The sequence below is a fragment of the Odontomachus brunneus genome, unplaced genomic scaffold, assembly GCF_010583005.1.
Source record: "Odontomachus brunneus isolate Ranch 3 - 2012 unplaced genomic scaffold, Obru_v1 Obru_scaffold_099, whole genome shotgun sequence".
NCBI classification, from domain to species: Eukaryota; Metazoa; Arthropoda; class Insecta; order Hymenoptera; family Formicidae; genus Odontomachus; species Odontomachus brunneus.
The window spans coordinates 692,355-716,748 of NW_022639549.1; the positions used below are offsets into that span (position 1 = coordinate 692,355).

At 39.5% G+C, this 24,394-nt stretch overlaps 1 protein-coding gene across 7 annotated transcripts in view; it reads left to right on the top strand.

Annotated features, from left to right (window-relative positions):
* LOC116848725 (zinc finger homeobox protein 3) overlaps window positions 1-24,394 on the top strand; it is a 680,554-nt gene that overhangs the window by 172,817 nt on the left and 483,343 nt on the right. Inside the window, exon 1 of one of the 7 annotated variants that reach the window (XM_032825124.1) lies at window positions 9,497-11,741. The exons of the other annotated variants lie outside the window; for them this stretch is intronic. The gene's annotated coding sequence lies outside the window, so the exon portion shown is untranslated. Of the gene's footprint in view, window positions 1-9,496; window positions 11,742-24,394 lie in introns of those variants that run through there. 7 annotated transcript variants of the gene reach the window in all.

A 24,394-nucleotide genomic window follows, 5' to 3' on the forward strand; every position in this document is an offset into this window, starting at 1 on the left:
GAGAGAGAGAGAGAGAGAGAGAGAGAGAGAGAGAGAGAGAGAGAGAGAGAGAGAAAGGTAAATAATGATAAGATTCTTCTTTTTATTATCTATGTATATCATATGTATTTATTATTTAGACGACGTTTAGACGTTTATTTAGACGTTTATTAATTATACAAACTTTCTCGTCATTTTAATTAAATGCTTGTGCAAATATCAACTATCTATCATGTTTTGTATTACCCAATCCAAACTTATACATTTCGATAATTTTTTTTAAAATTGATAATTGGGAAATAAACAAGTTTTGTAAAGCATCCCAGTTTACCCCGCATAGGAAGCAAATAATAATTCTCGCTTTCAGTTGAACAATAATTTCACTATTTCAAACTATTCTTTTACAGTACAACTTTTGTTTTTCTTACAGTGAATAGTTCAAAGAATATTTTGGTGCAAAACCAAGTTGATTTATTTATTATTAATATGTTTGAAATTTGTTTAAACTTTACAGTTTCTATTATGTCCCGCGTTGAAAAAAGAATTTGGTTAAAATGGCATCAACTAAATGTTTGGTAATCAAAAAATGTAATTATTATTTTGTTTTACTTAATCTCACAAGGGAACATAGAAACCCAAAAATTCAGAAAATTCTGAGACATTGTGTGCAAATAGAGTAGTACATCCATAACATAAAATTATTTTCTGTTTCTGCAAAATTTCGATTTAAGGGGGTGAAACCACCCCTCAAAAAAACATAACATTTTTATTTTTAGCGAATATTTCCTAAAATACAAGGCATATGAAAAAATAGTTTATATAAAAGTGATAGAATAATTTATACTCTTTGCAACGGTATATTCAAATTTTGCAAAAATGAAAAATTTTTGAACCTCCGTTTCCCACTCATTAGTTTCGGGGGGTCGTTTCACCCTTTTAAATCGAAATTTAGCAGAAACAAAAAATAATTTTATATTATGGATGTACTACTCTATTTGCACACAATATTTCAGAATTTTCTGAGTTTTCGGGTTGCCTATGTTTCTTAGTCAGTAAATATGTCACTGAGAAAGTAAATAGCGGTAAAGAAATTTTTTGGTTTCAATTACCAAACATTTGACTAATTCCATTTTAATTAAATTTTGGTTGCGTCAATCCTTTTTCAGTGCGGATTTCCTTACATCGTAAATAAAGTGTCACTGTCAACAGCGCGCTCAAGAGCTTGACGCTTCGAGTTCGGCTTGAATCGACATATTGCCGCCTCCGATCGCAACTTGGACACCTCCAGTCTGCAGCGGTGCGCGACTCCATTTCGCAAAATCCCCCCTCTCGGTTAAGCAGCGGCGACGGCGCGCGCCCTGCAATAACGTCGCCGCGGTCGACCTTGCAGTCTAAGAAAAACAATGAGAAGTGGCGTGTACCGGGGCGCGATACGTGTGCGGCCGCGTCGTGCTATTTCAGGTCACAAATGTTTCGCGCGGTGCGGCCCGTTGCGCCTTGTCGTGGCGTAGGTGGCGCACAATTTATCCGAAATAATTACCGCGGCGATACCGGAACACGCGCGCGCGTATTTGGGACGCGCGTATTCGCCGGGCTCTATTTCGAGGTGTGCGCGCCGATGTTTCGACTTTAATTAATCGGCCCGCTTTTGTAGTAATGTAGGAGGTGGCGGCGCTCGTTTCGTTACGTTCGAAATAACCGCCCAAGACAGAACGTAGGACGGCCGATAGCGCAACCGGTTCCACGATAAATCACACGGCCGCGCGATGCTAATTGACACGGAGCGATTGTTAAACTTTCGAGCGTTTGAGAGCCGCCGTTAGAAATCTCCGGCTCCGGCCGTCCGCTTCGGGTGTGTTTCGGAAATTAGCACGTGGAACGATATATCTCTCGCGAGGTCCATTATGATCAAATAACGTGCTGACTTGTATGCGTGTGTGTATGTGAGTATGCGTGTGACTCATCGTTTGATAATTCACTTTAAAATTCTGCATAATGTAAGGGTCTGGCGGAGAAGGAGGATATCAATCGACAATCAATTTTCCCGCACATAAATGTATTTATTAATATCGGAGATGATTTGTCGGGACCAATTATTCGCTTGCCGACTAATCTGCATTATTGGCCTCACCTATACACGCAGAAGATAAACACTTGCTTGCGCAACATTGCTTGAACGCTCGATGCGAAACAACGCAACAATGCGAAACAATAACTGACGGCTCGGCTGAACTCTCTCCTTATCTTCTTCCAATACTTCGCCTCTAATTCCTTCTCTGATTCATATTATTCAAAATATACGCAAAATACGCGTGATAGATGGAAAGCGCGATGTGTGCAAATAATTCATACCAGAAATACAAAAAGCATAAGAAAATGAAGACATGAGGAAACATAATAGTGAAAAATACAAGAAATAAATGACACGCGAGAGACGCAAGAAATAATAAAAATATTCTGCTACCCGTTCCAACGCTTGGTCAGTTTAACGGCCTCGTCAAAATTAACCTGAGACTATCACTGCCAATCATTTTGACCGACATATTAACCCACATATATACTCAATTTAATGAAGAAGAATGTAATCGATATTATTTCATTTCCCTGCAAGGAAAAGAGGATTTGAGACGTTAAGGTAGATTACAAGTGAAAAAGACAACCAAAGGAGTTCAAAATGACTTCACATTAGTAATAACGAACTAATTACTGCTACTAGTGTTGGCAATTTAGGCTTAAAAAAATACTAATGATGAATCCGCTCCTGTCGTGCTTTTCGCGAGCGAGTGTCTCAGGCGGAGAGAAATTGCCTACACTCTCTTTTGAAGATCGCGCAACCGTTTTTTAATTTAACTTATCATATTTGATGCTCCGGAATTTTATTATCACGCGTATTCGCCCGCGAAACCACGTACGTGTGGTCGTATTATATATTGCGCTGCTTCTTCAATATTCCACCTCGCAATCGAATATACGAAAGGTCTCGACTTCAAATTTTGTTCGCCGCGGGTCCGCAATTGTTTCTGAAATTCAGCGCGTCGCGAGGATAATATCAGCTATTTTTGGACGGTAACGCGGCTCGCGTTAGTAGAAGCCGGTTTGTGGGTAACTTCCTGTCGTGGCGTACGGTTCGCCGTGAATCGCAAATCGACGCATGTGCGTTTCGCGCATTTCACCTTCATCAGCAGGAACGGCGATGAAAATTTCAATAGAAATGAGAAAGACAGAAAGTGTATATATGTGTATATGTGTGTGGATGTGTATATATATATATATATATATATAATAAAGAGAAAGTGAGAAGTTTATTTGCGCCCTGAAATAAAATTTTTTCAAACGTTTTATTGTATAAATACGTATAAGTATAATAAAATTCATTTATACAGCATCATAAAATTGACAACAAATAACAAAGTATATTGTATATAAATATAATAACAATGATAATGTAATATAAAAAATTGAAAGTTGATAAGGTAAGTATTGCATTCCAACTAGTAATAATTCCTAGTAATTCCTAGTAGGTAATAATTCCAACTTAAATCTGACATAAATTATAATTGTTGTTAAAAAGGAAAATAAAGCATTTCTGCTTAAAACCTTTGACAAAATTGATTGATCTTATGTTAGAAAGCAAATTATTCCAACAACGAAACGTGTATAATCTGAAAGCTCTCCTGAATCTTTCAGTGCGATAAATAAGCGACATCAATCGAACTAAAAGTCCTTCGTACATCAAATCTACTATGTATTTGGTTATTATTCTCATCTTTGGTATTAGTTATCGAATTTTTTCATTTAAATTGTACTGTTTATTTAACTGTAACTGGAAACATTTAATAATAATTATTAGTTCTTTTTCTGTAGAGAAATATCCTCATTCCGCCTAATCTTAAATATGAATCTAATAAGTGAATCCATCGTCTTTTGAAGACGGAAATTAAAAATTTCTGTGATATCACTAAGGATCGTGCAGCAATAATAAAAAAATGGCAACAACAAAGAGAGAGAGTTAGAGAGGAAAATGTGCTTTTCTAACCGGATCTCGGATATATCGGTTGACCCACTTTAAACGCGAACTTAGCGCGGCTACTCGCTTCGTTGAAAATACCTCATTTATTTAAGCGATTGTCCGTCAATTAAACGCGGATCGCGGGCGGTAGGCGGATAATCTGCAATAATTATCGCGTTAACCGGCGCGAACCGCGAGCTTTAGCGCCGCGGGCGCCGGATATTTCGAGCCGCGCGCTCTCCGTCTTTAGACGTGAACTCATTGATAATACTTCCCGGTGAAAGCGCGCTTACACGTATCATCCAACACCACGAGAGCGGCGCAACTAACGATATCCGTTACGTATATTATTATATCAAAGATGGTGTCAGCGCCGGGATGTCGAACGTGCTTGCGTCACGTTAACGTAAGCTTCTATAAATGTCGGTTTTATATTACCAGCGGCTGCCAAATTTCATTCGTTAAGGAGAACTCGTTCGACGTGTCAATTACATTCATTTCGCAGAAAAAAAGGAACGCAGAAGAAAAGAAAGCAGATTCGCAATGACATCGAACGTAACTGACAAACTTTTCTGGCGTCAAATTGTTCTTTATCGAATAGCTATCTTTATGATTCAAACTGGCAGCTTCGCCTCATACACGTGCGCGCGCAAGCGCTTAACTATTAATACTGCAGCGCATACCGTTTTTACCCTTATAAATTATAAAGAGTAGGGAGAGAGAGGGAAGGAAAGATGGAGAGAGAAAGCGTAATTTATTGTGCGTTCTGGGATTGTCTGGAAAGCGCTTAAAAAGCATACAAAAGTTATGTTGGCGAGAAATAAAAAATAAACATTTTTTTTAACTGTAAGTGATTGGGAGAAGTTTAAAAAATGCAAAGACAGGACGCGAATAAGTACCATTACTACCCCACCACAACCATCATCACTATTGGAGTCGCCAGACGGTCAGTTAAGATTTTATCAATGTCCAGCTAATATTAGAAATGTCCAGAATCTAGAGATTAAAAATATGTAGCATATACTATATTTCTGTTACTAACTAATTTTCTATTTGCCACTATTATAGTGATTATAAATTCGCGATTATATTCTTGTTATTGTATAATATATTTGTTTGTTTGTCGTCATCGATTATAATTATAAATCTGTGATTGACATTCTTGTATTCTCACTGTAATACGATGTTTTATTTATTTATCGTTATTGTAATTATATACATCGTAATTATATATCTACAAGTTTATCGATATATTCTTCTAAAGAAATATATTTTTATACAAACTACACTTTCCATTTTCTATTATTTTCTCTTTTGAGGCCTATCTAGATCCTTTAAAGTTTCAAATCTGGCAATCACAATCACTACTATCCGCACCACCGCAGCGTATATGCCACACGCCTCGCTACAAGAATAACTTATCACGCCGCTTAAGATTTCCCCCTTGACGCGGCGCGCATCAGCGCGCATAATCGAACTTGACCCATAAAGAAAGTCATCGACACAGCCGTGGTTTCAGCTCTACGATAGCACTCATTTGTGTACGGATGGTAAGATAAATCTTCAACGCGGGCGTGTGTCATGTGGCGCGTCCGCGTGGCGCGAAGTTCACAAATTCGAGTAGATAAAGAAGGCGCGTGCAGCAGACCGTCTGGCCGGCGGAGTCACGTTTCCACTCGGCCATTCTTCTCGCGCGGCTCCACACGCTCGACAATAATAATATTATCCCTAATCGTGACTGTGTGATACTCACTCGTCGTTAACATCTACATCCGCGCGCTCACGAGAGCGCGAGAGCGCCAGCTCATTTCGATCCGTCTCTCTTTCTCTCTTTCTCGGTGCGTTTATTGAAAATAAATACACGACGCGCCGGCGCGCCTCTCATTACAAAACCCGCAGACGAAACCGAGCCTTTGAGTGCCGGGACCTTTCGCCCCGGTGATTACCGCCGACGATAGTATCGCGTGAAAGGTGTCTTTGCACTCACGGCGTTTTCCAGCGAGTCGCGCGTGCTGCCGAAGAGAGACGGACTCCACGTCGTCGCCGCGGAGAAGAGCAGCAGAGGAACGCGCCGGGAAAAGAATACGGACGCGCGCGTGTGTACATCTCATCTTTAAATAGCGGTGGACGTCGCGAGCGCGGCGAAATCCATTTCCAAGTAGCTACGGACGTTTTAGACGGACCACCCACGATGACGTCCTCTTTCTCTTTCTCTCTCTCTCTCTCTCTCTCATTCTCGTTCTGCTTTAGTCTGCCTGGCTCACTCGCCCGGTGTTCGTCGTTCGCGTCGCGAATCTCATCCCTGATGTTCTTCCGCGAATTTAAATTGCACTTCCTATCCGCTCGCTAATGTCGTCCAAGCGAGATTCCCCGAGACACTCGCGTGGTGCATCGTCATTTCCCGTGCGAGCGACGTATCTCGAGTATCCTCGTTAATGTTGTGGTATCGTGGCTATTCGCGCCTTCAGATACGTTCAGTTTATCTCTCGTGATGAGCATGTTTAAAAGGCGTTTGAGGATATTCGAGGAGATCTGACGAGACTTTCGATCCAATATGAGTTGCATGCGTATGTGTTGCAATGAATACTGTCGGAGCCTCGACGATAATGACAGTAATGACAAATAGGGAGGTTCAGCTTCTGATTGAGACAGTATTTTTCGTAATATTGAATGAAAATAAACGAATGCGCAATTAAGTAAGTGGGATAAGTTTGTGAAGGATGATAATTAGTGATAATTAAAAGTTATAAGGATACATTATAAGTGTGAGTGCAAAGATATCGTCATAGCTCGTAGATATCGTCATACCGATCCACGACCGTTTCACAAGGAAACGGTGATATCCATTTCATAATAGGCGATTAAATAAAGGGAGAGTTTAATTTTGACAGTGATTCAAACACTCATTTTATGTATTTGAGTAATACTGTACGTTTAATGGATATATCTTATAAAAAACTTGATTTAAGATTTATTAAATCATTCATCGTAAGTTGCAATAATTGTTCCCTTTTTTGTTTTACGCTTAACGCAGCTTTCATGCAGAATTTTAAGATAGTGCTTGAAGGAAATTAGAATAAAACCGCATCAGAGTACGCCCGGGAGGTGCTTGGTATTGCTGCAATGATTAAGGAGATGCTAAATACCGATATAATGCAGCTTTCGTATTTCGCACTGTTTTTCTATTTAGCTGTATAGAATTGCAATTGCTTATACAGAGTAAAAGTATCAATGACTGGCGGAGTACCGTGTTATATAAAAAACAAAAGAAAAAGTTGCAAATAAAAAGTTGTTTAATTTTCCATATAATATAGGGTACTCCGTCGTTCATTGACATTTGTACTTTCACTCTGTATAAACATTTGCGTTTCTATGCAATAAAATAGAAAAACAGTACAAATTATCACATTGTGTGGGCATCCATATCCTCTTAAGGCTTTTAGAGTCACGCTTTCTGGGGTGAACGAATCACAATGACGTGAAATTCTGTTGTCCAGCGGAATGCTTTATGAATCACGTTCGACTCCGTTACGTCGTTCTCAGGACGCATAAGCGATTAACAACCTCCCCTTCCACTCTTTGCTGGTGGCCAGATGATCGATAACAATCGCTACACAGTTTCACCGTACGGTTACATCGATTATATCTCGCTCGCCAGTGTAAATTACGCAAATTACCGATCCACGACTCCCGACGTCACGACGAAACGTTTGTTTTGCACGCGCCTTTTGTACCACCGCGTCCAAACGACACGCGGAGGTAACCTTTCGACGAGGTGTACCGCACGCGCGTATCATTGTACGCTAATAATCGCGGACAAACGTGCGCGGGAGGAAAACGCGAGAGCGTGCTCGGCGCAGCGAGAATCCGCGAGAGGAGAGGATGACTGAGATTTTCCTTTCGAGTTGCGAGAGGAACTTGCGCCTTTTCTACGGATTTCTATCTGAATCACAAGTCGCCAGCGGAGAAGGTATCATCATCAGCCGCTTTAATATGATGTAATTCTATCCGACGCGTGGAACAGCTGATGCGCTGAAAATAACATAGACCCGAACACTATCGAGAGTGAAGCTAAGAAAAAAAAAAATATGTAAATTAGGTAATAGCGACAAGGCTCAAGGCAGCTCGCTTAATTTCTGATTGGCAGTAGTTCTACAAAAATAAACAAGGAAACATCCTTGAGTTAATTCTATCAGAGTGAGTCCTCTAATAGATATTTATAGTTACCACACACAACGTGAGACAATCGATAATGACAACTTTATAATGCTTTATTTACATCGACGAAGCAAATGCACTGTATTGATTATGCACTGTATATATTATGCCATTAAATTGATATTATTGACAGTAATGTAAATATATAATATTGTATTAATGCAGCAAAAAATTTACTAAAAATTACAGTCAGATTTTCACATTATATTTTGTATATTGTTTGCAACAAATTTTGATAAATTTTTCCATATTTCTATATACCGAACTATATAAACTATATGATTCTTTTAATTACATTGATAATGCAAATATACTGTATTGAATTAATTATTAAATTAGAGTAATGTAAATTTTTTGTTAACTGGTGTGGTAACAAATTTACTAAAAGTTGCACTCAGATTCTCAGGTTACATTTTGCATGACATATTTGAGTAAATTCTGATAATTTTTTTCGTACTTTTTTTATTTATATTTTGCAATTTTGTATATGAGTCATATAGATTATTTATAAGGAACGCAAATTATATAAATTGACTAATAGATTTGCTATCAATTTATGTACACTTGTGCATCTTGACTTTCGTGATTATCACGACGTGAAACAATCAATGATTTGCAGTTTGCAATTTTGTTAGTTATAGTTGTAAGATAAATATATTACATTGAATTAATCATTAAATTTCCATAATATAATAATGTAAATATTTTGTTACATTGATGCAGCATTATTTACAAAAGTAGATTTGATATTTTACGTGATATATTCTTTGAAATAAATTTTGCTAATTTTTTTTGTATTTATTTCATATTTCCATTTTGTCACTTCACACGATGAGTATGAGTGCCTTTTGAACCACTTACTTTGAAGGCGCATAATCTGCACGAACTGGCTAGCGGAGTAGCTGTCAAATTTACGTACACCTGTCTACGTGGGGTCAGTCTAGCAGGTATCCGACATTGTCATCGCGTTGTCGACGGCGATTCGTTAAATTTGCAAGCCCGCGCTCCCGGTACATCTCGCTGCACTATTTATCAATCATGATCGCGCCGGGATCAATCACGCGGCGCGAGCAGAGAGACCGCCGTCTCTCTTGCTCCCTCGCGAATTTCGAGAGTATCGTTGCTCCTGACGTCACCGCGGCGTTTAATGAGCGGCTACCAGAGAGGTTCTCCCCACGTCCTCCCTAGCCGCGCGCGGGGATCGCGACCAGAGGGAGACGGAGCGAGCGGCGGCGGTGGAGGGGGCGTAGGGAGAGCGAGAAAGATAGAGAGGAAGGGGAGAGAGGTAGTATCGTGTCGGACGCTGGACGAGGCGCACGCTCGATGCGAGGCAGCGCGTGCTTTCATGCGTGCGGAGACCGGTGGAAGCGGTACCAGGACCACGGTCAGTCCTGGACGTCCACATCGTCCTGGTCGTAGGCGTCGCCGCGATCTGACCCCGCGGCTGCACCGGACCAGTTCGGAAAGTGGTTGCGGACCTTGGTGTCCGCCGCCGCCGTCGTCATCGCCGCAGCCGCAGCCGCAGCTGTAGCAGCCGTCGTCGCTGCCACCGCCACCGCCACAGCCACCGCCACCACCGCCGACCACGCGGCACATGCACACACATACATACACGTGTGACAGGCGCGTGAGTGCGACGGAGAAGCGGCTACCGAGCGTGGCCGAGCGCAGGCGAGGATCCGCGATCGTACCTCGCGGCGTCCTGGCGCGCAGCAGCCGATTGGTCGACGGCCCGAGGAAGTGGTCACCGCTGACAAGGGCTCGGAGCAGGCCGCCACGTGAGTCGAGTGCAGCACCGCGAGATAGAATAGCGCGCGCGCGCGCGCCAAGAGAGACTTTCCGACCTTCCCGACGTGCGCTCGCGACCTTCCGCATCCGGAGAAATATTGGGGGATCCCGCAGCGTGTACCCGCGTCTCTTGACCGGCAGCAGCTGCCCCGCTCGGCGGCATACACGTTACGGAACGTTGCGGAAGCAACGCGATCCGGAAGTGTCTTCTGGTCAGGACCGGTCCGCCGACTTTGGAGAACGCCATGAGGTCGCACGGGGGAAGACTCTGAGAGCTCACAGGTGAAACCTCCCTCCCCTCCCTTGGCGAACATCCCAACGACACGTTGCAAAACGTCATGTCGTCATGTTATTTCGCGGCGATGTGAGTTCCTCACCGCTGATGACGCTCGTTGCAGGACAGAGAGACACCGGCAGAATCTCGCGCCATTTATCGAAATGAGACTAATGGAAGTTGTGTGATTAAGACAAAAACTCCGAGAGTGACCACGGTATCGTACAAGTCACGTCACTCCGATTACTTCCTGAGGAAGCGGCGTTGTGGTCTTTCAGAGGATCTCCCCGACGCACCGGCCGATCTCGGGGATCGTTTCGAGTCGCTTTTAGCGTAGAAACAACGAACTCTTCTCAATAACTCTATCTATAACTATACTTCTACTTCATACTTTAGCTTCGTGTTAGTGTAATTAACACTCGCGTATGCTCGATGTCAGTCAGCTGATCCTGCAGTCCGTATATCGGTCGGCCACGATCACCCGCGAACGTTTGACGTTTCTCCCAGGTGACGAGGGATACGGAGCGCGCAAGTGCGCCGCGGGCTGACGCTCCGACTTTGGACTCCGAATCGATTTACTTAATTTCTGGCACGGTCCGAGCAGCGAGACTGACACGTTGACGTTGTCGCGCTCGCCACGTGAGTGATCGATCGCGACCTACGACAACGCCGTCGTGGTTCCCCTCGTCGGCTGAAGAAGCGGCTTTTCGTGCTCTTTGACTGAACCGGAAACGAAACTCGTAGCACTGCGAGTCCCCGCTGCCGGCGATGGAGGATCGGTTCGACGAGCGTAATCGAGGATCGAGGGACCAGAGGCTCGAGTCCCCGTGATCTCGCGAACGGCCAGTCCGTTCGGGCCTCTAATTCCCTCTTCGTGATTGCCGATACTCTCCTCGTCGGGAACGATAATAGCGCGCGCGGCAAGAAACGCACGCGCCGCGTCTGCGAATCTCGACCGCGGCACAGGACGCAGGAGGGTCGCGCGTGGCGAAACTCTCTCGACGAGTACGACGTGCGGTTTATATCGTTAGCTTCGATCGTGACACGAGCGACTGGAGGAGAGCAGGACGGGCAATTTGTTGCCAGCAGTCGTCGAGCGCGTCCGGAACATTTGGCGAGGATCTCGCGAGAAGCGTGTGTTTCCTCCGTTCTTGCGTGGCGATCTCGTGTGCGAAGGAGATACCCCGGGAGAGTGAGAAGCACGTGAGAAAATTCGAACTGCGAAGGTGCGTCGCTCAGAAGCGATCGAGAGGAATCGCATCGACCGATCGATGGTGACTCGAGGAGCACAGTGACTAGGTGAACTCATCGGTGAGAATCGAAAGAGTGAAAAAAAGGTGGGTGCGTGCTCGGGGGAGATAACGAGAAACTCCGGAGTCGCCTGCCGGCGCGAGAAAAGTGTAGCAGGCGTTTAAAGGCCGCCGAATCAAGCTGGATTTTTGCATCCGCGATATGTCGCGCTTTCCTTTTCGGGTGAGCAGTAAGACGTACGATACATTAGTAAACTTAGTTTAAAACACCTAACTACGACCACAGTGGAATCAGCTGATCTGAGTTTGAAGCTAGAAATCAGCAAGGATGGGTCAGATGAAATTTTCTTGTTCGTTACTTATTGATTGAACTCTACTTTCTTTCGGAAAAGAATGACCAGTAAGCGATTTGTGTTTACTGAGAGAGGAGGAGGGGGGGAATGGGCTCCATTTGCGTACCTAAAATTCTCAAGTCGGACACTGTCCGCCATTTATAGGAAAGAAGTGAGCAAGTGAATGAGAGAGAAACTGCAATGTGTTTCGTTATTTCAGTCTTAGAGCTGTCCTCCTACTCTTTCCCTTTCACTCCCACTCACATCATCCCTGGAAATGGCGGACAAGATGCAGACCAATCAGAAATCATCATGCCTTGTCCTAGCTCTAGACTAGAGGAACTCTGTGCGCTTCACTGGTGGTCTTCCTTGAGAATCATCTCCTGAACACTACTATTACTACTGACTGATTACACTCTGAAAAAATGTCTTTAAGATAATAAATAATTTCTTATAGATTTTTACTAGGAATTAAGTTAGGATTTTGAGAGACTTGTAATAAAAGGTGCTAAAAAAATGTATTTTTTCCACTTTTCGATCATTTATATTTCTGGAGTGGGACGTGCTGGATGTACTGGAATGTGCTACTTTTGTAAGATTTTAAATTATATTAAGATATATTGGAAAATATATCTTAACTTTTCTTTAAGATATATTGGAAAATATATCTTATCTTATCTTTAATGATTTCTTCATTAAAGATATCTTTAATGATTTCTTCATTTACAATTCTTGATGAAATCTTTTTTCTTTTTAAAAGGCAAAGAGGCTCGTACTAGAAAACAACAGAAAAAACCAGGAGATACATTGGAGAGAGTAAAAACTATTATTTCCCTTAGTTAATACGATTTTGTGCAAGACCTTTCAGTTATCTGTCTTTGCTTACTTGTTAAACTTAGAGTACTAACTTAACTTTTAATTTGAGACATTACAAAGTCTCTAGCATATCTCTATTTAGAGATGTAAATGATTGAGAAATGCATAAAATACGTTTTTGGCATCTTTATAGCAAGTAAACCTTTTCTCGAAGTTTTGACGTGATAATGACATTTTACGTCCAGATTCGTACTTAATAGTAAAAAATTTATAAGAAAAAAACTTACCAAACCTTAAAACAATTTTAGTGTTGCTCAGTTTTATTCATTGAAACGTAGAATCGGTTTTATGATCTGCAATGGCTAGCCGATGCCTAGCCATTGCATATAAAATATGTAAGAATAAATGGCTTTTACTCTATTATATCTTAGATAAATGGATAATCCAAATTTTTTTGTCAAATTCAAGGTTTATTAATAAAAAAGTAAAACGAGTTTTTCAAAGTATTTACCGTTACTTTCTATAACTTTAAGATATCTTTCGGAAAAGTGCTATGTTTTTGTACACGATGAACTCGTCAAACCATTTTCGGATCTCATCTGTCTGATTGAAAGTGCGTATTGGACTATTGCATTAATCGGAACTAATGGTAATCGGAAGGAACTCTGTCTGGTGAATACGTCGGATACTGCTAGACGTCCCAGCCAAGATTCATTATGGTGTCTTTTGTCTAAGAAGTAATGATCTGGCGTTGTTATACAACAATTTCACAGGACATTTTCCTTTGTCAATATAGGGCGTTTTTGTTCCAATTCTTGACTCAAGCGGATTAACTAGCGTTAGTAGCAGTTCGCAGTAACTGTTTCATCCTGTTCCAATAGCTTATAATAAATCACGTTCTTGATATCCCACCAAATGCAGAGTAGAACTTTCTTTCCAAAGCTTTTGGGCTTTGTGACCAATGGTGATAGTTCGCCAGAATTTACCATGACTTTTTGCGTTTCTGATTGTCATAGAATATCAATTTTTCATCGCTCATAACGATTTTCCATAAGAAAAACTTTCTACGCTACTTATTGAGAAGAGGAAGACACGCTGCCATTCGCTGATTTTTGTTGGCTTCAGTGAGTTCATGCAGAACCTATCTTCCTTCTTTTTGGATCTTTCCCATCTCGTGTAGGCATTTGGAAATGGTTTGCTGTATTACTCTCAACTCTCTTTCCTTCTTTCTCTCTCTCTCTCTCTCTCTCTCTCTCTCTCTCTCTCTCTCTCTCTCTCTCTCTCTCTCTTTGCTCTGCAAGCTCTTTTTGCATTTGTGCCGAATTCTCAGCGAGCATTTGCTCCGAATTATCGTTATCATACTTTAAAAGACCCTCTAAAGCGTTGTTTTGTCGATCTGATTGAGATCTTTATAAACCGCTTAAACTACAATACGCACATATTGAACGATACAACAATACGTTCGCCGAGAAATGAACAATCGATGCAGCATTTTTCCCTTGTTGGAATTTGTAAAGAATACAAGTTGGATATGCACATTATCTATTGTTATTTTTGACGCTACTAAGTTGAATACTTTTTAAGATTATGTTGGGCTTCCCGCCAAACGTTATTTTAAACAATTATATGTCAATACTACATAACCACAAAAGAATAAGAAAATTAATTGATTCTAAAATTACTTTTTAACCGCTTAAAACGAATCTGGTTGGCGCAAGCAGATTTACGTGTCAACAGTATTGTTTTCTTTCGCGTACGTATGTGTGTGTGCACGCGCGTATAAATTTGTGACTTTCGCCGCATTCGACCTTTTCTCTTAGAAGCGCAAGGAAAAAGAGGTCACAGATGCTTCCTGCAACAAGGCGATTAAATCGCATTGGTCTTTGAAAGCGCCAAGCCAATCCATACCCGGAATGGTTTTAGATCAATGAGCGGAAATAAGTAGTAAAAATATCGAGGCAACACATCGGGCGTATGAAATCGAGGCTTTTATAGAACACAACCGGTTTTAATGGAATAATTCACGGCACTCGCGAACCCCGATCATGAAAGAATGAGCGAAAAACGCAGTTCACTCGCGGGAGAGCGCGCACTCGACGCTTCCCGTCGATCGCTACGCTATAATTAGGACAATGTCGCGCGTTCCGCCCTCCGAAGTGGAGGAATAAACAATTTAAGAGCTTCGTTGACGGAAAACGCCGCTGAAATTGGCGCCTGCGTCGACCATTATTAATGACACGCACGACGGCAGGTGCATCGCTCATGAACTTGATGTAATCGTACGATCGACGCGAGAATAAGTTGATAAATTAAGGGAGAACCTCGTGTAAAGTTTGACATTTTTTAGACGATAAGAAGATGGCTTTTAATTTTTCTTAAGGATAAAATGAAAAGATAATTGCATCATATTATTAGCACAATTAAAAATGACCGGTTAAATATTCCGATATACCAAGGAATCTTTGTCTGCTCGAAAAATTCAGAGACAAATACATAGTAGTGATAACTATATAGATGACAACTGTGCAAGTTTTGTGTGTAGATTAGAATTAATATATATGGTTTAATAACCATTTTTTACATAGTTAACGTAAATTAAAGTTGAACACTTAGGAGATTTACAGAGAAAAATGTTAAATGGAGAAAACATATATTATAGTTCACTTTTCACACACACATATAAATATTTTTTAGTTACTATGTTTTTAATAACGCAAAAATAGACTTATATTAAAATCACAAAAAAGACTGTTAGTTCTTTTTCTAAAATCTATTTTGCTAATGAACATAGCAAATTATGCAACAAAACATTTTATATATATACTGTATGTAAAATATAAATAGCACACATGAAAAATAAAAGAATAATAATTTGTTACAGAATGTCGATCTATTCCTCGAATACAAAATCCTGTAGTGATTTTTACTATAGGACTCTCTCTTTGTGTTCAGTTATCACTGTATGCATTTTAATAAATTATTCTATAATTACTGCAACTAAAACTGAAACTCAAACTAAACGATAATTGCACAGTTCTCCTGACCAATCATTAGTTGCGACAACTACAGGATAGTTAATTAAATTCTACACACATACAGAACCCGTATATAGTTAACACTATATGAAGTTTAATAAATTATTCTGTAGTTACTGCAACTAAAACTGAGAGTGCAACAAAACGATAATCGCACTGACCAATCGACTTTAGTTGCAATAACTACAAGATAGATTAAATTCTACACACATATACACATTAATTCTACGTACAAAGCCCGTATAGTTATCACCTACATAGTTGCCATCGTCGTGTCTTTTTATTCTCCGCGTGCAGGTTTTCTGGCGGAGCGTTACCGCGTAAATGATAATAATCTTCTTGCTAGCTTCGCTCGGGGGTCGCGCGGATCAGTTCTTTTTCTACTTGCCGATTCCACTTATCATCTTGGTGCGCGCGCGCTGAATGAATAGCGCGAGTGCATTTCGCGCCGATGCGATGCGTTGGCAAGGCATTAGTGGCACCCACGGCGGCTGCCAGAAATGTCCACGGCGCACTAACTACCGTAAAGGCCGGCTAGCGTAATTCGCGTATAATGCAGAAATAAACAACGCGTAAAGCGTCGCGTTATACAACGGCGGTGCGCCCGGCGAAAAATCGGCGCCGCCGTGAGCTGCGATTTATTCTCGGCATAGCTATTTTTTTCTCTTTGTCTCTTTGCACAAAAAACTGCATTGTTGTCTCAACGACAAGTGATCAGAAAACCATTAAGATTCCTGGAGGTATTTCGCGGGTCGAGGGAAATTTATTTTTTTTATTTTAAGTACGTTATGTCTCGAGAATGCACATACAAAGTAAAAAATAAAATGTTAATTTTAACATTTTTTACGTGTCCCAGAAAATCCAAATTTTATGTAAAAATGATTTATTCATGGTGTGTTACTTATCGATGAATTACAAATGTTAATTAATTGACCTTCACCAATTTTTTCTTATATTCATGTTTGTTATTTTGATAATGACGGGATTGCTGAAGATGAAAACTTTACCAACAGATACTGACATTTTTCTGCAAAGTATACGTCGTATTAGTTGTACAGAATTACAGGTACTTTTACGCAATGTAAAGTACGTGCAAAAATAAATAGGAGCATTGCTCAATATGTGATGAAAACAAAAAAAAATTTAATCTAAAATTTCAAACTGTCAGTTAGCGTAATATTTGTCTAATGTAAAAATTTCACAGCTTGTACATATTGAAAATATGTATGTTCCGAACAGAAAAATTTGGAAGAACATTACTGCATCTTTGCATGAATTCAAAAGCTTAAAAATATTCGGAAAGTTTGCAGAAAAATTCATACACATACGTGATTAGGTTTTTCGCTAAATATATGGTAAAACAAAACAATACACATTTACGTAAGTTCTGTATATACACGAAATACGAAAAGGATGGCGTGATTGTGTTAGTGACTATAATCTCTGCGTTATTGACATTGCTCGAATTCGTTATCAACTTTAGCATCTTCTTAAGCTCAATTTGTAAAAATAACAAAAAATAGTTAAAAAATACACGCAAGAGTAGTTAAAATAACTTGTAAGGAATATCAATAGGACAATTTTGTTTATATAATGCGAACGTATACAAAAATGAACGCATTATAACTTATTTTTCATGTTATATTAACGTATGATATTAATTATTTTAACTTAATTTATTCGTGATAGAAACATTTTCTTTTAATAAATTTGGTTATTCTATATATCAAAGTTTACAATATTTCGAAGACTCACATTTTAATTCTTGTTATTATATTAAAATAAACTTAAGAAATGATATTTTTTTTTAATAATTATGTTCAAAGAACTCAAAATAATATTCCATTTCTAAATGACCTATAAAAAACGTTAAGTTATTAAGTTGACATTAGAATAAGACATTGAAACATCACGAAAATAATAACATATCAATAATATGTTAATTTTACAATATTAAAATGACTTTAAAAAATTACATTTTTTAAAACAATTGTGTTAAAAAAACTTAAAATAATATTCCATTTCTGGATAACATACAAATAACATTAAGTTATTAAATTAACATTAATATAACATATTGAAAATAATAATATATTGGTAATATGTTAATTTTACATTAAAGTAGCAGTCAAAAGTGAGTGAAACACATGAAATTTTTAACATTTGTACGTAAAATTTCGAATGGTGTATAGAACGTAATCTGATCTCTGAAAAGTTTCTGATTTGAGGGAGAAGGTCGCCACGTCTTCCACCCAGATGATCGTTTTCGGCGCGGGTTTTCCCCGGTTTCGAAGGAGACCGCTGAATTGAGCGAACACTGCGCGTTCTCGCGCGCGAACCTCGCGCTCTAATCGTCGTCGACCGGTAAGCGAGCGAGTTAATGACAGACCGGAAGCGGCGTTTAATTAAAGTACGCACGTCCGGCAGAGACGTTTTCACGAGGCTCGGTTATACTTGTCCGGCCGTTGCGTAATTCCGCGTGTACGCGAAGGGAAGAATAATAAATTATCGCGGATCATGCACTAATAAAGCCAAGTTACTGCGCGCTCAGTCCCCGCGAATTCAATCCCGCGGAATCGACTCTGTCGTTCTCTATCGAGTCGCCGTGACATTGTAATGATTGCGCAATAAGTGCTAACAGTGCGCTCACGCGTTTACTTGTGCGATGGTGCAATTACTGCGGATTCTTCTTCGGTTTCAAAGCAGGATATAATCGCCGCGCACAATCATGTATAATTCCAAAGCTGAAAACTTGAATACACGAATCTCGGCAGCGACGAGTGATTTAGCAAATAGTGCTCGATAACAAAACATCCAATATTCCTCTCATCTCCTGTATAGCTTCTTCTTTTAATACTTTAATCACTTCTTGAAGTTTTAACGATTCTCCAATATCTAAAGAACATAATATCTAAATAATGATAAAGAACATTACGGCTCTTTATTGATTTCTTTACTATTTATTTATTTAATTTATTTATTTAACTTATGACTTATATCTCACATGACAAGTAACATTGCAATCAAATGTTGCATAAAATTTAACACATTTTTTACATTCCCCAATTTATCCATCCTAAATTTTGTGTGTTAGTTGAACACAAAATATGCAAACCTACTCTGTGTGAGAGTAAATATATTTAAGAAATAAAATATATTTTTCTGATAGTTAACTAATATGCTTATACTAATACAAGCTATTTTTCAAATAAGAAAATATAATTTCTTCAAATCATAACTTTTCATAAAAACAATTGTTTATTCTATTAAATAAAAGAATTTAGGTTGAAATAAATATGTTGTTAACATCCAAATATATATATATATATATATATATATATATATATATATATATAGGATATTTTTTATTTTTTAGATATTTTTTCTTTCAGTGTGTAATAGAACTTATCTGTACACTGTAAATGTAAAATGTGTCATCAACAATTTATACATTTATATATAAATTTATACTACATATAAATTATTTTAACTTTTATTCTTAAAAATGGAAAATATGAATTTGACGCAGAATAGCTAAAATATTATAATATATTAAATTAACACTTAGAAATATTTGAAAAATAGTAAATGTTTATTTGATGAGTAACATATTTACTTAAATCTAAATTCTTTTATTCAAGCAGAATAAACAATTGTTTTTATAAAAAGCTAAGGGTTTAAGAAAATGTATTTGTATATACACACACACACATACACACACACATACACACACACACACACATATATATATATATATATTTTTTTTTTAAGAGTATATATTTTCTTATTTGAGGAATTTTTCTTATATTAGTATAAATAAATATGTTATTAGTACCGCGCGACTAAATATATCTTCTATTATATATATAGCTTCTTTCTCAGCGCATATGTTAAAGATTTAATACGAACATGCTATAGAGATCACTTTCGACACAAGTGCAAAATGTTGTTCACCGAGCACAACATATTTCACTCTCTATGAATGGGCAGTCCGAGAGTCGCGAGACTTTTCGGCACCTTAGACACGCTGAATTGACAAGGAAGGCGCTAGAAAGTCTATAATTAAGAAGGCGAAACGTGATAAATCGCGGCGAGTTTTCGTGTTACGTCGGCTGTGTCAGACGAATATGTTCGGCCTTTACGCTTCATCGATACTCATGCTTAGAAATAACTCGGCGCGCGATTGCCGCTTCGCTGACGCGATCGCGCGTCTAAAAACGACACGAATTTAACGCTGAAAAATTAATCGGCTCTACCAACGCGACTCGTTTTGATCGCGTCGCCATGAATAACGGTACCGGGACTTTTTCATGGAGCGAAACGTGAGCGATCGCGGTGTTAATGACTTCTCTCTACGAATGCCGGTCGTGCTTAGGTTATTAGCGATTAATCCACGGCAATTTGTAATGCTAAAACGTATCCGCGTGAGCATTGTGATGCTCGACAGAGACAACGAATTCGCTTTTATGATCCGGACAGGACGCGCGAAACTTTTCTCCTTGTTTTACACAGCGACGGACAAAAATTCTGACACTCATTTTTAAACACTCCATATAATTACGTGTTTCGCTTTTCATTCTTTTTTTGCTTTGCATATTTTATAATTCTAAGTACCGTTTTAACTTTTCCTGTCTCTTTTGTCTCTCTTTGTCTCTCTTCTCTCTCTCTCTCTCTCTCTCTCTCTCTCTCTCTCTCTCTCTCTCTTTTGTCCAACACGTAGCCGAAAGAGCGCGGTCTCATTTTTTCGTCGAGTACTTCGTTTTTTCCCCTTCTTCTAGCGGTTCGCGCGGTAGGTATCGGCGCGAGAGGCGTAGAATCGAGCGATCGAAAGTCACGAGAGCGATCGTTGTTTGAAGAAACGTGATGCCAGGCGATCCGGCAAAAACCGATGAACTCGGCCGGCCGAAAGTCACGGCGGGGAGAGAGAAAGCGATTTCTATGGTTCATAATAAACGAACAGGCGGTCCCGCCGGTCGGTCGGTCGGTCGGTCGGTCGGTCGGTCGGTCGGTCGGTCGGTCGGTAGGCTGGCTGGCTGGCTGGCCGGCCGGGCCCGGTCGGGTGTAAATGATTTTATTGCTAAGTGTGTTACGGAGAGAATTAACGGCCGGGGCAATTATTCCATCGTTTGGCGTTTTTATGCACGAGCGATTCCTGTGGGAAAGGAGCGCGCGCGCTCTCCTTTCGGCGCGCGTGAACAACGCGCGCGGAAGTGCACGTAGCAATGGCCGGGATCGTTACAATGTAACTGATTCCTAGAAATCGTTGGCCGATTAGCGCCGTTAGATCGCCGTGCCGGCGAAGAACACATCGTGGAACAACGATTTCGCGACGTCTAAGATTGCGACGTCTGATTTGAGAAAATTCCACGACTCTCTCCCTTTTTTACTCTTTCTCTCTCTCTCTCTCTCTCTATCTATTTATCACTCTATATATATATATATATATATATATATATATATCTTCCCTTTTCGTTGTTTCGCTCTCATTCTATCGTAACTCCAGCAATTCATCGAACCTGTTGTCTTTTTCTATGCACGTTGGATGTTTTGATTTTGTTACGAACGCGTGAGAGTGAAATGGTATGCAACAAAAAACAAGAAAAGTAGAAGAAAAAGATACCTTGTAAATATTGCAGAATTCTTCTATTCTATTACAGAATCGTTCTATTATAGATTCTATTGCAGAATCGTACTAAACTACGTACTCTGAGAAAAAGAGATAATGACAATAATTTGTACTAACCAAGAAAAAGCCTTTAGTGCACTGAGAAAAAATACATACTTGAAAATTTATTTGCGAAATATAAAATTTGTTTCTGGGAATAAACTTTATGTTTTGTAAGTAAATATTCTCGAATATTCTTTTCTTAAAAATCCGAGAACATTTGGAAATACGAGACGGAACATTTACTTTTACCCGACCTTGAAAACGAACTTTTATTAAATAATTGGAAAGTACGAAGCAAAGGGTTTTTTTTTAACAAAAATAAACAACTTTTAGAGACCTCAAAAACTCTGGAAAATATAAAATAATTTAGGCTCAATATTCTATTCTATGTATTTACAATTCTATTCTAATATTCTAACGACATTGGAAGTCGCTGCGAAAATTTCACTAAGTTAATAATTATATTTTATCACCTTTTATTTTTATTACTTATCTTTCCACATAGTTATTCCACATTATTCCTTATTTCTCTACCTGTCTGATTCGTTATGTTCGCGTCGATTTCTAATGTCGTTAGAATGTTAGAGTAATATTGTAAATGCGTAAGAATATTGATTAAAAATTGTATTTCATACTTCCTAGAGCTTCGGAGGTTTTTGAAGGCGGTCAGTTTTTATTGATTCAACGGCATTCTTTCCCTCGTAGGAATATATCGATAAGATTTTATTACATACTATCACTATATATATTATATATAATATTATCGCTAAGTACCACTGCGACTTTAAAATCGACCTCACTGTATCGCTGTCACTATAATATAGCACTTGCTGTAAAAATGATCCTCTTGACTATAATTACTTCAGCACTCGAGTACAGTCACAGACGCCAAACACTTTTTCCCCGTTGTGCGTTCGTTTGTATCGCGTTGAGCCTCTTTAATTTTGTACATCCGGGTACGAAAGGATAATATACATATATCAACGCGAGCCAGTATAAGAATCAATGATCACGCTTAGCGGGACCAACGATTGTTACGACAGTGAGGTAGAGCTATTGGGCCTGATTAGCGCGCACCGATAGATCCAGTCCATCGAACTCGATCGCGACGATTTCAATGCGAGTGTGGGCGTTTATACGGTATCGTCGAAAAATCGCTCAGCGTAAATGCATGCGCAAACACGCGCACACGCACGCACACACACACATACACGCGTGTGTACGTACATTTGAATTGACGCGAGCGCGGCGGTTGCGTGTATCTCGCATCGATCAGTTCAGATACGCGTAATTTCAGAGTGATACCGGCCGGCATCATTATCGGCCTAGCCGTTAATTATTTCAGCGCGCGCGGTCGTCATTGCGGCAAAAACCGACGCGCTTAGTTAATAAAGCCTACCGCACATGCAAATCCACCTTGGAGCTCCCTGTTATATACATATATCGCGCGCGCTCGCGCGCCACTTTGTGGAAATCAATGGAAATCAATGCGCGCGACACGGTACAACGTTTTGCGCTCGGAGCGAATGATCTTTGTAACACGCGAGGCACTAATTACATTCTTGCGAATTGTTTTGTAACGCGTAAGAACTAATTATACCGTTGTAACCAGCTCGCGGTCGGGACGTTGCGTGGCGCGACTGATAAGCGGTTCCCACGTTCTCATTGTGTCTTTCTCGCTTATCGACGCTGGCTTTTCTGAGTCGTTTTTCGCAGCTCGGCTGCACCGTCAAGTCATTTTTCGGGAATTTTGCTCGTTAGCCGCTTTCTCTCGTCATCGATTTCGCAGCCGTTTCGTTCTCGCGATTGAACATCGATCGCATGCACGCACTCAGCGAGCGAGATGTAAATATCGATTTACATTGATTTTCCTCCCTTTCCTATCTGCGCGCGTCTGTAAGGTACACCAGGGTGATAGTGAAAATTACAAGGAAATTTTTGTTGTCTCGGACCATTCAGAGATTATGACCGAAATTGCTATATATCTGCTTAAAAATGTTCCGCACGTTTTACCACAGAATTATTTGAGTGTTTTATATCGTATATTCGGTAGATTGTCGAATTTGCTATTTCCATAGAAATTTTTTAGACAAACAGATGTACTTAAATTTAGCAAAAACTTTACTAAACCGACTCACAACAGTTACGTTCTTTATGAATGGTTCAAATGGAAAAAATTTACATTATCGTTTGATTAAATGATTTATTCAGCACAGTATATATTTGTTTTTTAAATTCAGTTAAAGTAATTATAAAATTTCCATCACCGATTGTCTCACTTCGTGAAAATCATGAAAGTTTATCGGGGCTACTGTAATATCATGTTATGTTACTGATATGTGCTGTTTATTGGGTGTTTACTGGGTATATATGAAGCTGGCGTTTCATTTAATTTACTGACAAACTATTCAGAGTTCTGGCTTCCTTTTTTCATAATTATACAGTTCCTGACAAGTTAAAACAAATCTTACATAACACACATGTCTTAAAGACGTCTTATGTATCTGGACTAGAAACTGTACTATAGTTTTAGTACAGACTAGATTTATAAAAACATTGCGAGAGAGATAATATGAAAATCTGTAACTTTCAATAAATTTATAGCTGTATTCATACAAAAACCAAAAATTTATATTATTGGCTGATATAAATTTAATGATTTATTCAAAGGAAGAATTACTTGAAATTATATATGTAATATATACGAGGGTGGTCTGAAAAGTTTCCGACCTAACAAAGATACAAGTCATTTTTTCTGAAAATTGTTTTTTATTTTTCAACATAGTCTCCTTGTAAATCTACACACTTCTCCCAGCGATGCTCCCATCTCTGTAACCCGTCGAAATAGTACTCGGCGTTTTTCTCTGCAAAATAATTGTTCACGAAGGTGATTGCCTCTTCATTTGACGAAAATCTCTGTCCTCCGAGCGCAATTTTTAGATGAGGGAACAAAAAGAAGTCGCTTGGGGCTAGATCTGGTGAGTAAGGTGGATGGTCAAGCAGTTCAAACCGTAATTCGTGGATT